Raw genomic sequence first — 15,542 nt, forward strand, 5'->3', positions numbered from 1 at the left:
AGTGCATCCAGAGTGAGAATCACTGCCATAGAGGGGAGCAAAATTCAGGGAGGCAGCCCAGGGAAACCACTGTTTTCTCCACACCAACCACACTCATCTAAGTATGCCTGTAAGCCTTCTATGAGTCACAGCTCATTATAATAAAAAAAAATTTATTGTCTACTATTGCCAAGCATTATTCTAAGAGTTTTACATGCATTTATTGACTCTTTTAATCATTTTGCAACCCTAAAAGAGAAGTACTCTCAGTTTCAATCCCACTTTACAGATGCGAGAATTGAGGCACCGAACTTTCAGTAACGGGTCCGTAGTCACAGGACTGATAAATGACAGCTTGAATTCTAGTGGGTATCGCATATGCCCTTTCTGGTTAAATTATATCATTCTTCAAAAAGGAACCAGGAAAGTCCTCCTCAAGGGTCATTTATTCAGATTGACCAAAGGCCACATCTGAATGTCTGAATTATTTTTGAACAATCAAGACAGGCCAAAAATTCCTACCTTACAGCTACTTTCTTGCCAAGGCTATAACATGTCCTGCCCTTGATTTCCTCCACGCCCATATTAGAAATTATCTTCATGGACCAGATGTCTAAAATCTCAACAGGACTGTCTTGCAAACAAATCAGAGTAAAAGCCCAAGAGACACCTTGACTGGTGTCCAAAAGGAGACATTTAACACCGTGTGGAAATCTGAAACTGTTGTCATGTCATTCTGTGGATTCCCAAAGTACAATACAACAAATAAAAATAAAAGGGAGAAATATTTTAAATTTCCTCCTAATTTAAACTCATCCCCAAATCGACATTTGGGCAGGTCCATCAAAAAGCACTTGGTAAGAAATCATCTGTGCACTAAGTGCTTTTTATATCATGAGCAAAGGTCTGAATTGTAAGTAATATTGGCAAGAACAAGCTATAAGTTAAGATGCAAATCCAAATCGAGTGTGCGGTGTTCTGGCTTCAAGCCTGGTAATTGAATTTCCAGTTTATTATCCTTAATGTTTTTTAATGTGAGTTTGCAATTCAAGTCAAAATGGAAAGCTGCTCCTCCAAATCTTTCCCCTGAAGCACTTCCAGGAACAATTTCTTTTCAGAGTTAAGAAATGGTTTTGGGTCAGGAGTACACTTTTAACTTTTTCAAACTCTAGAAAAGTCTGCACCAGAGATGGCCTGCATCGTGGGCCCGTGGAAGGACGCTGTGCTGGAGGCCAGGGATGTGGAGTGGGAACTTGGCCTTGGGGATCCTTGTGGGAACAGGAAAGCTGAGCACTGTGAGCTGATAAAGAAGCCATGTCTCAGCTGGGGACTCCATGGGACATGACGCTGACCACACATGGACAGTGGGGAGCATGTCTCGGGCCTGCTGCTTCCATGCGCTTGGTTTACCCACCTCAGAGTCTGCGCCTGGTATTTACAGCAGCTAGACCCTGTCTGTCATCCACTCTCGTGCTGCCTTTTCTGAAAATTAGTCCTCACTCGAGGCTGAGACCAAATTACTTTGAACTGTTCTTCTCAAAGGAGAAAGAAATTGGGCCTCCCTGATGGGGCAGGGGTTAAGTCTCAGTGCTATAAAGCACTGAGCTGGATCCCCAGCCAGGGAGCTACCCACATGGTGCAGCAGACCTCTCCTGACTCACCCGCTGCTCCCCTCAGCAGTGTATTTCAGTCAGTCTGCCTGTTCTGTTCCCCACTCTCTCTCTGGTGGATCCTCTCACCCCCCCACACACCTTTGGCCTGTACCCCAGTTCTTGTATGCATAAATAAATCTTTAAAAAAAGAGAAAGAAATTTAAAGGCCATAGCTATCTTGAACACAGACCCGAAGGCATACAGCAGGGGGTGGGGGATTGAGAGGGGGCTGAACGGTGTGTGGGGGGCGGAGAGCACAAGAGACTGTAGGATGGGTTACGAGTGCTGTGGTGGTGGGGGAACTACAGGGGCTACACCCAGGGGGAGAAATCAAATACTGTCCAAAAACTAACAAAAATGTAAGAAAATAAACATTAAAGAGAAATACGGATGTTAGCGATCCTACCACAATAACCACAAAAACAAACACAATGAGGGTTTCCCAGGTGGCAAGCATATTCACATTTATGCATTGTTTGTTCTGTAATTTCTCTTTATCATTATAGACTTTAAAAGTAGGTCACTGTTCCCCAATCTTACTCAGGAGAGCTGCGGTGAGTCAGGGATGTGCCCCGGGGACAGAACTAGAACGGAGCTAGGCTGAGAGGTGCAAAGTCTGTCCTCTCTGAAGCTTGTGCTCTTGATTACACACACACACCTTTTTGCTAATGGACTGTACATTTTCCCTTAGATATTACTTAAATATTCTTGTGTATATGAGAGTTTGCATGTGGGAATGTGAGTGCATGTGTGTGGAGAGTGTGAAGGAAAAGCAAAAAATGTCCCCTAAGCTCCCTGCCTACCCACGCACATGGCATAGAAATCCAGTGTAATCTCAGCCTAAGATGAAAATCTAAAGCTTCCCCAAGTTCTGTCCCCAAAGGCAGCTACTTATATATTTCCTTATATATCCCACCAAGGAAAAGTATTCTGAGTTAGCTTGTAAGTTACGCTTCCTCCTTCATTTTCTTGGTTTCCTCCTCCATATTGTTCTACATTTGTGGGACAATCTGTTGAAAGAATTTTGATTTTTTTTTTTTTTACAAATTATATCTTGGTGTTCTTTCCATATCAGTGTATATGCGTGTATGTTTTTTCAACAATCATTTAGTATTCAATCAATCCGTTTTCCTGATTCCCAAGGATGCTAATTTAGATTATATCCTCTTAGTAATTACACATTTATCCCAAGGAATAGTCTTGTTCATATATTTTGACAGTGTGCTGAAGATATCCATAGGTTAAATAAATAGCTGTGTGATTTTGTCAATGGCATATATGCATTTCTTTAATGGCTGCGAATACTGACAAATCTCCCTCTAAAGAGAAGGCATCAATTTTCCCTCTGCTAACAGACCATGGGCAGTACAATATATTCCATTTTGTAATACAGTTGCACTTATTTACTTTAGGTCCACATCACTTGATGTCCCCCGCAATGTTATGAGGCAGACAGAGACCGGAAGTGAGCCCCGTTTCCAGTGTGACGCGAGCCTAGAACCCAGATGTTCTGGGTCTAAGTACAGAATCCTTTCCTCGATCACATTAGACTTTAAAGATGCAAAGATAAATAAAAGGTCAGTATCCTCTGTTTCTACCTTTGACAAATGAAGAAAACAAGACTTTGTGGTTCAGGGCTGTGGCGTAAGGAATTTAACCAAGTTTGGAACCTATGAAAATATCAGTCATGATCTTCTACTGTTCAAAAGCATTTTCCTTTGTATTCCTTTTATGGGAAGAAAATGACTTGAAAAATGATGTGTAAGTTGTATTTATTAAAACGCCCGAAAGGCATCTGAACATTGGTTCATGTTGTTTTAGAGAATAAAAACTAATAGTTAAGTGTAAATGAATAGCAAAAGTATGGTTTACATTTCCTATACGATGCGTGTGGACTTTCAAAACCGAGACCCCTGGTTGGAGGAGGAGAGGAATGCTGAGATTCTAGAAAGGAGTAAGGACTCTGTAGAGCTATTCGCATTACACTCAAGTCACAGTGTCACACGGTGTGATGAGTCTGACTCACACGGGCATTTGCACCGTTCACTAATGTCTGAGCTACACATGACCATCGCCTGTGTCCTCCTAGAAGGACTATCAAAGGCAAGCCTTCGCCAACCCCCCCTCCCATCGCAACTCACAGTTCCCAAGAACCGTCCTGTCCTCTGAACAGATTCAACTCACAGGAACTAACTGTTCCCGGAGGTCCTCTCCTAAAATTCGCAGAATCACAACAGGCTGGAGGAGAAGCGCAGGGGAAGGATCTGCAGTGCTGCTAAGTAAGCATACTCGCTGGGCTTCCTCTGGGCTGCACATGCCTTTCATCTGCTTTTAGAAATATTAAGACTCATTTAACATACTTCTAAAGCTGGATGAGGCAACAGAAAAGGAATACATTAATGACTAGTCATATAACCCATTAAAATTTTAAACCCAGTTCACTATTTAGCGCATGTAAATCAAACTAATTACAAATACTGGTACTGACAATGGATGCATAATTCGTTGTAATCTTCACTGTTTTAGCACAGTTGTGGGGAAAAGAAAGACTTCTAAGTGCTAGCTGACTATTTCAATAGACTGCTTAGAAGTAAACTATTGTAATTCACACACATTTTATTTCCACGTAACTCTCTGATATCTCTCTGGCGATATTTGATAATCCAGTATCAGCAGGGATTGCAATGATTTAGCAAGCACTTACCAGAAATGAAAATTTGTATTCACCAAGACATGTGATTTTTAAAGAAGGATGACTTTCCAAATTCCTACTACAGACACATGGTTTTCTAAAGGTAAATTCACCCAAACAAACAAAAGCAGTGTCTCCTGGTATTGAACTGGCGATAATTGATATTCTGGAACCTGTATCTCTAAATAAATGTTATTTAGATTTAGGTTACAACTAGAACACTCAAAATCTACCTTCCTACTGGAAGGCACCTTTGAGATTAAGATGAACCCTTCACTTTACACATGAGAATACACTGGACTCACAGGGCACCGTCCCTACTCTGGGCCATCCCGCAGGGAAGTTTGCCATTTCTAGTCCAGTATTGGCTCCTCTGCGTCTCGGTGTCCCTGCAGGCTATTCCTATCATGCTACTGTGAGACTAAGAAAGGAAACAGCATCCAAGATGAAACTGATGGGTAAGGAACAGAATCTTCTTTACAAGCCAGTGCCTGGAATCCCATCATTATTAATTGCTCCTTGGGGACCTTTTAAGATTTTACATATTATTTTTTCTAAACTTTCCTGTTGATAGAGTCATCCTGGTAGGAAAGCTAAAGTCATCAATTAGCACCCTGGTCGAAATGCTGTCAAAATAAGGCGAGAATGGCCATAAACAGTGAACAGAGAGGTAGGATGTTTGAAGGCTCAGAAGTGGAAATGACTGGAGCCAGGCTGAAGGGAGAGCAATGAAGAAGGCAGAGGAGTTTCCACCAGTGCAATGAGCGACCTTGCTTATCAAGGCTGCTCATCGGTGATGTAAGAATCAGCCCACAGCGCAGGTTGCTCTGCGATGCTGACATCCTGTGACTTGAGCCCAACAGAGTAAATGTTAGGGAGCTGGGGAGGGTGGGGATTAAGATGAGAAGTGCCAGGATAATACCAATGGCAAATGCTACTTACTCTGTACTTTTTATAAAGTAAACCTACCTTGAGAGCAACTGAATTAAAACAGAGAAGACCTTCTGGAAGCCTCCGAATCCCTTATCACATCCTATCAAGTGGCGCCCAGGAAACATGGGCTGCGGGACAGCAAAGTCCTAGGCTCCAAGCCCCAAACACCTCACAAAGGCCATAGATCAAGAGACTGCCTCAGGCCCCATCGTCTGTGAAAGTTACTATTTTGACTAGTGTTCGAAAGCAGATTGTTCTGGAGGCACCAAAAATTAATATTGTTATCACATATTTTACATGTGACATATATGATTAATCTGTTTCTCCAAGTCTTGCTTCAAAGGGATTTATATTTCAGCATTTTAGAATTCTACATTGACATGCTTAATACTCAGTTAAGCACACATTAACCGATACACGTACATCAATATTTTAAAACGCCAAGGACTGACCCTCTGGCATGGAGACACTCATCACCTTCAGGCCAGGTCAGGCCTAGTGTGGATTCGGTGGCTTTCCCTACAGAGCCAGTGCAAAGCAACCACAGGCCAAGCTTGCAGCAAGTGCCCCACGCACGAGTTATATGCAGGGACGGAAGCCAGTGTCATGGGGCTTAAAGCTCATAAAATTTGGGAAACCCTTTAAGAGAAAATGAATTTAAAAAAGTAAATAAGTCCTCCTAGTGAGACTAAGCTAGCTATTATTATAGATGGAATATTTGTGTTTCCTGAAACTCACATATTGACACCCCAGCCTCTAATGGGATGGCAAGAGGAGGTGGAACATTTGGAAGGCAGTTAGACTGTGACTGGGGCTCCACAGTCCGGAGTCCTGTGAGGGGATGTGCCTGCTGGGGAAGACTCCTGCATGCAGCCTTCTGACCCTCATCTGGCCACAGGTGAGCGAGCCTCGGGCCCAAAACACTCCCTCAGCAGGAGACCAAGACCTCAAAGCCTGTGCTGCACCTGCCGCCTCACCTGGGAATACCCATTCCTTTAAATGGCACCTGCCAGCCCCACTGCCAGGCCTGTCCTCTTCGGGAGGGAACAGGGCCCTTCAGCTGCAGCAACTGCCCTGCAGCGGCATCTGGAAGGACCTGATTAATACAGGGGGGCTCGCTCTGTAGCTTCGTCTCAGCTGAAGAGAGCTTCGTTCCATTCAGCACTGGCCTGCATGGTGACCCCAATACCAACATGCAGTGGGCAGAAGCGCTTGGCCTTCTGGGCCTGACAGCAGGCAGCGCGTGGACATGCTGGACAGCACCCTCCTCAGTGAGGACAAGCAGGAGACGGCAGCGACCCGTGGCCAGGGGCAGGCGCTCACCAAGATCTTTTGGCCCCCGATCTTGGGCTTTCTAGAACCCTGAGGAATACATCTTGGTTCTTTAAGCCACCCCGTCTATGTTATTTTTAGGCTGGCAGCCAGAACACCATCTAAGGTTGAGAACAAACAAAGCAAATGTTTTCATGAATGTCGTCCTCAGTCCAGTTTCTACTGAAAGGGGAGACCTGAGCGGTTAGTGGGGTGCCCCACAGTCACCAAAGGGGGAGGGATCTGAGCGGCCAGGGGTCCGCCATGGTCCCCAAAGGGGTGGTGGCAGGTGGGTGCGGCCCATCGCTCACTCTAGCTCCCACCTGCCTCGTTTATCATGAAAAGCAACGACCACTTTTCTTTAACCCTCCAGAACTGGACCAAAGGGCACCCAAGGTGCTCGTGGGGACTCATTCCTCAGTCACTGAACGAAATGGCCTTCCCTTTAGTTAGATGACAAAGAGCCTGATGATCTGCCCGGAACGAGAGCAACAATAACAAGACAAACAAAAGAGACCACACACTGTTTTGGTTTTTATGACCCAGAGTTAAGTCAAAGTCATATAAATTCCACGGGATGTACATCCTCACCTCCCCAGTGGGGCCAAAGGAATTTAATTAAATAGCCGCTTCCCCCACAGGATGATCTCACTCCCCCCCCCCAACTATCTCCTCCTCTCTCCCCCTCTTTTTTTCTCCCTCCTATACTTTTTGGTTGAAAATCAAATTTGAATGCTGTGTCTTCTCATGCATCTTCAAGATTTATTCATGAGTCACAGCTGAATGCTCTATGTGTTGTATTTATGTGAACAAACACACATTAAAAAAAAAAAAAGAATCAGTTCCATTATCTAGATAGATGTGTGTTTGTCAGCATCTGAGAGAATATCCATCCTGGATGGTAAAAGTATTCAGCCACTCTTCTAAAAACATCAGTCAGGCATTGTAAGACATATAACTACAGCATAAGCGATGACCTTTAGACGTGTCCCCCCTCCTATTAGCTACACTCTGCGAAACAGAAACAAGTTGATATTGGAAATCTCTGTAATATCGGTTTAGAAGCTATTTATTTCGAATGTATTCTGCTTGGTGTACCAACCATAATTTTATTAACAATAGCAATGTATTGAGACATTATTCAAAGGAATTCTAACAGGTATTCATTCACTCCACCCCACTTCCCTCAAAACACACACACACACACACACACACGCACACACACCATTTGAAAAAAAAAAAATCACAGAGGCTCTTTATTTTCTCCTTGCAACAAAAGACCCCATAGTTATTTGAAAATGTTATAACTTTTTTTTTTCAAATTAATTTTAAAATGTGATCAAGTGTGTAGCACCTTCAGGGGAAACAGTTTTCACAGGAGCAAGTTTGCAATCTTTCAAACGACTCAGCCAGTGATTCCTCTTCCCTTCTATAAAGGGCAGACGACACTTAGAACAACAAAGGACTTTATTTTGGGGCAGACATTTTCCCTAGAAGTTTTCTGTAGTTGCTGGTGGCATTAATTGGTGGTCCAGCCAATGGGACTCCCGTTCCCACTCCAGGCAATACTGAATGATTCCCAGGGTTAGAGAATCTCGTGGCAGAAACATTGTTTGTGACACTTCATGGGGAAAAATAGATCCATAAGATAATTTGGGATATAAACTTGTACAATCAATCAAACTGTGCCAGCTGGTCTCGCTATATCATTCACATTAAAAACAAAAATCCACTGATAATAAAAGTGCACTGATTTCTCCACAGCAGAAATTGGGGTGCAATTCTCCCACTGACTCCTCAACACATTACAGCACACAGTGAAGAGTCACTGCTCTTCCCCAGGGCAAAATCAACCAGGACTATCGCCCTGTTTTCCAAACCAAGCATAGACCTACGAAAGGAAGCTCTGCTTCGGTCAACAACGAGCTTCCATCCTTGCAATGACACATGACTACAAGCTTAGCGATTTAGGAAAAAACCACAGATATTATTATCTTATCGTTCTGAGGTCAGAGGCTGATTTTAATCTTGGAGCAGGGCACTGACATGGTCGGTTCTTCTTGGAAGCTTGGAGGGGAAAGTTTGTTTTCTTGCTTATTTCCAGCTAGTGGCCACCCATATTCCTTGGCTCGTGGTCCCTTCCTCCTTCACATCACCCAAGTCTCTCTCTCTGATCACACTGCCTTCTCCTCTCCCAAGTGATCTCCCCCTACTGTTCTCTTATACTAATACCTGTGATGACCCTTAGGCCCGTCCACATAATCCAGGATCATCTCCCTATTTCAAGAGCCTTAACATAGTGACATCTGCTAAATCCCTTTTGTCATAGAAATTAACACACACACCCCAGCCCCCAGCTCTGAGGATTAAGACCTAAATATCTTTGGGGTCATTATTACACTGAACACATCAAATATTTAAGATTGTTGTCAGAATAAGAAGGAAATGGAATGAATTTCTCTTTTCAAATTAGGCGTGACTCAGCAAGAACATAATGTGTAAAGGGAGAAACTGGAACTTGAAGCACCAAGCTTGGGACTTAACCTGTCACATTAAGCAGCTGCTTGGAAGGGAATTAGGATCAATGTCACATAATCAGGAACTTGGAAGCAGAACCTACGGACCAATCAGAGATTTTATAGCTGCAAGCAACCAAACCCAACTTCAGCTAACCTAAGGAGAAAGGAAATTCTTTAAAGGATGAATGAATCAATGAGAGGCTGGAGGGCTCGGCTCTGACTCTGGGCAGGAACCAAGAGCGATTGGACATAAGAAGCTCTGACTTCGGTGACCATAGGCACAGTGTGACTCAGAACTGCTGCTGAAGATACTTGTGGAGCCTTCCTGGTGGTGCAGGTGGTTGAAGGCAGTGCTGTGAAGCTGTCCTCAGCCTCTGCAGTGCGGGTTCCATCCCAGCCAGCTGGCAAGAATCCTACATGGCGCAGGAGACCACTCCTGTCTCGCCCGCTGCTCCCCTCAGCAGTGCTTTCGGTCTGTCTGCCTGTTCTGCTCCCCACTCTGTCTCTAGTGAATCCTCTCACCCTCCAGCACATCTGGCCTGTACCCCGGCTCTTGTATAAAAAAATAAAAATAAATCTTTAAAAAAAATAAAAATAAAGATACTTGAGGTGTCAAACCTCAACGTCTAGGTCCTCATGCAGCAATCTGCTTACTGGTAATCCAGAAGCTACTTTAAATCATAGCCTCAGTTTCCTCAAATGTAAAGTGAATAACCTAAGAGTACTCAGTACAAAATGGTATCATGAGGACTAAACGTTTGTGCATAAATTGCTTATGACAAATAATGCCTGACAAAAACTGTAGAAAACAAATTGGAAAAACCATCACCTTTGAGTACTCCTACATCCCAATCATGAATAATTTCTCATTTGTCTCTAAGTCTCACTCTTCCAAGATCCAGATTCCTGAACAGGATCATCTGAATCCATCATTCCCTACTCTTGAGTGCATGAGAACAAAGAAAAGGCTTCCCCCTTGGCTCCCACAGGAAGCCCTATCTCCCACGCTGAGGAGAATGCCACTTAAGAAGAAGACTATTCAGACACTAAGCGGCAGATAAAGGGAAGAAGAACAGTGCCACAGCCCACACTGACAGGTGCAGGCAAAATCCAGTGGAGAATAGGAGCAGCCAGTTAAAAGTGCGACAGGGTCGTCAGCCAACCCAGCACACTGGCCAGTGGCCACTTTCTCCTCTTACCTCAGTGGCCTGAATTTATTTTCTTGATCCTTGATTACTTAGTTTCCCCTTCATAAAAGTTTAATTCTCCATTTTATTTCTTGGCAGACATTTTTAAATATTTAAAAAAAAAAAACCACACTGATGTATTTATGAAAGTCTATTCATTGTACCTGTACCTTAGATATTTTTAATTTGCTTAATATTGTTAAAGTGGCTGCATTTAGAATTTGGAGATGGGTCACATGAGAAGGGCTTAAAGTCTGGGTTTTGGGTGATAATTAAAGGAAATTTTGCATTCATCTAAAATGATTTTGCTATTACATTAAAATTTTTCAATTTGACCTGACACACAAATAGAAAATGCTCAGTAGCAGTTAATATTGGTGAATACACAGGTGTCATTTATAATGTTTCTAGCTTCTTGACTTTTTCATTTTTCAAAACAACTAGGACTAAATCCAGGTATTACAAAATAGAACACAGCCACAACACGTGGCTTAAAAGTGTGAGTACTTAGCAATCTGTGCAAATGCATGCAGTAGAGAGGAGAGCGAATTCTTTCCACTTTCAGGAAATGGAATTTAATAAAGGATGCATTAAAGTTATTGCATTTGGTCCAATAAAAACAGCAAAGTCATAAGGAGATGAAAAAGCCCACGCAGCGCAGAAGAGAGGAAAGGCCTGAGTCATGACGACTCCAGCCTGCCCTGCACAGCTCTTTCTGTCCTGAGCACGGGGCGGCCCAGGCGCTAAGGAACAGCCAGCTTTTCTCTAATTCGCTGATGTGGGAACCTACCATGATAAGGGCAAGTCACTAACCGACTCAGGAAGTGCTTTCTGACAAAGGCAGACCAGGGAGGGAGCAAGGCAAGAGAGACCGAATTCACTGCACATTCCACCACACAGGTGGGAGACAGTTTAAAACCAACTTGAATCTCGAAGGGGTACAGATGAGGAAGCTAGGACCGAGAGAGAGTGGTATACAGCATTCCATAACCACTGCCTGGCAAGGCAGGACTGCAACCTGGGTCTTCTGGCCCCTGACCGATGACTATTGGCCCCCTTATCACACTGTACAAAGGTCTTGGTGTCTGGCCTCTGCCAACCTCCCAGTGCCAACCTCCCAGTGGATCCCCTGGCGGGCGACCATTCCTATTCCTCTCTACCTTTGCACAGACCTTGCTTGTGCTTGGCTGAAGAGTTCTTCTCCCTTGTTCTGATCCCCCTAACTCCCCACATAAGTTGGGTGCCTCTGTCCTCCCAGAATGTTCATTATCTGCTCTTGTCATAGCACTTCTGTTCACTGTTCCCTCTCCCACCTAGAAAGAACACATCTCTGTTCACCTGCTAAGTTGGGACACCTGTTGATGACGTCCTTTGCATCATGGGTGGGTTGAGTGAGGAGGATGGCAGAGGCGTGACCAGAGCGTGACCCCTTGGAACCTGCCAGCTCTGACTCTTTGCCTTACCTTCTAACTGGGGCACCACTTCCACCGGGAAGTCTCTCCTCATTAACTCAGTCTGTGACACTAGTCTGAACACTAGTTTGAACCAACAAGATGACTGCTACTTCCTTTTTCAAGCGGGTGTCTGTCTCTTCAATTAGACGGTTAATCTCCTGAGGGCAGGAGCCACAATGAGCACTTAACCTGTGCCTTTCAAACATTTTACACAACAGTATGCAGCGAACACTTGTAGCTGATACTCCTGTCACTCCAACAATGCTCCGTGGTGATGCTGTTATTGTTAGTACCTGGTTAAAGATGATAAAGAATAGGAAGCGTAGATGTAAGTTGAAAGCAAAAAGCATCCCTGACAGAAGCTTCATGTGACCCCAGGCCAGCTGGTCCTGTGGGTGCCCCCAGGGGGTACCGGACAGCGAGCTGGATAGAGTGGAGATCTGGGAAGAGCAAGGGCTGTGGCTGCTTTTTATGGATGCACAGCTCTCACATGCATGACAGCTTCTCAGGCGTGACAGACCCTCTGCCTTCCCTGCTGTCTCTGATCGGGGCGTCGATGATAATAAGTGATGGAGCTGCATAACCACCTTGCCTTGCCTCTTTCCCATGGCTGGGAAAATTAGCTACTTGCTCTCCTGGTGCCCTGTGTCAAGTGTCTTGGCATCAGACACCACGTTGGCTGTTACCTGTCTCTGTCAATACTTAGTGTTGACTTCCCTGTGAAATAAATCACAAATCACAGTGACTCCAGGGAGGTACTGGGCAGAAATCTGGAACAGTGCAAGGTATGCTTATGAAGTTAAGCAAATTATGAAGTTAATAAAATATGAAAGGACAGGAGAAAGGCTCTCATCCCTTAGTAAAGTTGTTTTTGTTTGTTTTTTCTTTGTAACCACATTTGTACTGCATGATCTACCAACTGGAGAACACTGTTGTGAACAAGGAAAAGTTATCTCCATGGAAGCATTTCACCTGATAACATCTCTGTTGACTTCTGCGCCCAAGGTTGCTCCCTTTGAGGGACTCTACCTCCTCTAGACTAACTGCTAATTTGATCGTTAGCCAATGCAGGATTCTGGGGTTCTGCTAGAGATCATTTGGTACTTGAAACTAAGCCCTCAATGTGTGTTCTCAGTACCTGAGTGACTGAACAGGTGGCGGGACACCTTCCCACACGCAGATCCTAATCGATGTTTTTAATGATCACCCCTTTTCCTTGGGTCCATCAGACCCTCTCTCCCCACTTAAAAAATTACATTAAGGGGTTCTACTGAAAACAAAACATGATGGTTCTGAAAATTTCACCATGCTCATGGATTTTGTCCCTGAACATGAAACCACAAAGGGTCAACTAAACTCAATGCTCAGGTCTTTGGTCTGAGTCCCCCCAAGGTCCACAGCACCTGGCAGGGCACCCACAGCTGAGCAGCTCTACCGCACTACAGGTGAAGGCGTGTTAAGGAGCATCGTGGCGGCAGTTACTCGGAAACCACATCAGTTCCTCCCCAAACCAATGACGTATCAGGGAAAGAGACCATCTGTTGTGAAATAAATCACCAAGTGCTCATATTCCTTCTTAAGAAATAGAAGCTGAAAAGGTGTAACAGTAAGTCTTCGAGTTTGGGATTCCAAGTCAACCTGTACCACCATCCACTGTCAGCCCAGAGTTTGTGTGGGCCCCACCTACTGAACATTAGCCCCTTTCACAGTGTTGTTTGCATTTTTTTGAAGTCTCCTTACTATGAAATTTCTGAAGTTTAGAGAAATTTTCTTATCCGATTAAGGGAAAAAAACTACAAACACGATAGAGGTTGGCTGCAAATCTTGCATAATGGCAAAAACAAATGCAATTCTGGAGGAACAGAGATAAAGAAAAAATGGAAAACAAACTTCAAATGTGTCACAGGGAATAAATCCCAACCAAGAAATATGCTCTCTTCTGAACTCCATATTTATAACTTTGGGAACACATTTTAAGCAGAAGCTACAGAGCAACGCATTTTACAAGAAAACACATAAACTTATACACACCAACTTTTAAACTTTATGGAACAGTTCTAGAAGTCTGGTATAAAGATGATATCTGGCAAAAATAAAGGCTTGGGAGATATTAATTGGCCCCAATGGGTCTTCCTTCTGGGGGAAAAAGACAAACTGAAAACGAGGAATGAGTCTTCCCCAGGCTCTTTATATGATTTCTGATCCTGAGTCTTAGTGGCCAGTATCATTTTTACATCTTTATAAAATGCTGAGGAACTTTTCCTATTACCACACGGGGCACTAACACCTACCTACACGTACTGAAATATCTGTCTACGTCTAGCATTCAAGACCCTCCAGAATTTGGTCTCACCTTGAAAAATCAACCTTCCCCTCTCATCATCCCTCCTTCCACAGTCCCAAACCTCCTCCCCAGGGGCCGAGTCATCCTTTGTGCCACACAGAGCACACATCAATCAGCTCTTTGGGTTCCTATGTTTTAACAAGAGAAACAGAAAGCCCAAATCAGAGTCATCTACTATGTTACGGAGCTGGCAAGTTCAGAGTTGCTCGCTGCTTTAAATGTGGCTCAATCCAGGGATTGCTTCCATGGTGTTGCTCAGCTTTCCTCGCCTATATCCTGCTCGTGCAGCTGGGCCTCACCTCTGCCCACTGCGCTGATGAGAGAAAGACTTTTATCCCAGCATTTAAAACAAATTCTGCCCTAAACTGATCACAGAGGCCTGGGGCTGAGCGGTTGGGTAGGGGGAGGAGGCAGAGTGATGACATGATCCTCTCCAAAAAGCAAGAGAAGGGCCACACTTCCCCAGAACCAGTGGGGGCCATTAACAAAGATCAGAGGCTGCTGAGTGGGTGGAAAAGGAGATGGACGATAAAAGAAGTAAACACCATGACGCACGTCTCCTTTCTCTTTACACTATTCCTTCATCCTTGTGTCAATTAAATTCCTGGTTATCCACCCTTGGAGACTCAACAGAGCCTTTCCCTGAGCCACTAGTAGTTCTTTCTTCCACCTGCTCCTACAATATTTAATAATCCATATTGTATCACCCAGAGTATTTAACTGAGTTTCTGCTATTTGTGGATAAAATTGCCATCTTCATATTGCCTCTTACTTCATATACCCACACACCTCCTAGAACAATGCTAGGAACAGAGCTGATGCAGACAAAGGATGGGTTCAGAAAGAATTCCAGTTACGCCAACCAGAAAGGTCAACTTCAAGCATGTTGCTACACTCAAAATTCTGTGGCTTTCCATCACCTACAGGATGAAATCTAGGATTCACAGCAGAGCAAACTAGGCAAGATGGTATTTTTCAAATTGTAACTCTCATGTTTTTCTGCCATTTTTTCATACTCCACCATCACCTGTGTCTGTTCCTATTGGGTCATCTTGGCCACATCCATGCATACTTACTCAGGAGAGGGAGGGAAAACCGGGAAGAAAACAGTGGCAGGGCCTCCCCAGTGGCGCAGCAGTTAAGCACTGGGCTGCGAAGCTGCCTGCAGCCTCTGTAGCGCCGGTTCAATCCCCAGCCGCTGGCAAGGGTCCCACATGGCGCACAGACCTCTCCTGCCATGCCCGCTGCTCCCCTCAGCAGTGTATTTCATCAGTCTGCCTGTTCTGTTCCCCGCTCTGGCTCTCTTGTGAATTCTCTCACCCTCCTACGCTTCTGACTGTACGCAGTGCTTGTATTAATAAATAAATAAATCTTAAAAAAGAAAAAAAGAAAACAGTGGCAGAACAGGAACTATTCCTTTCTTGTTTTCCGCAGGTACAATCCTCGGACAAGAAGATACCTCCCTCCTGTC

The sequence above is a fragment of the Talpa europaea genome (genome assembly GCF_964194135.1).
Source record: "Talpa europaea genome assembly, chromosome: 16".
Classification (NCBI taxonomy): domain Eukaryota; kingdom Metazoa; phylum Chordata; class Mammalia; order Eulipotyphla; family Talpidae; genus Talpa; species Talpa europaea.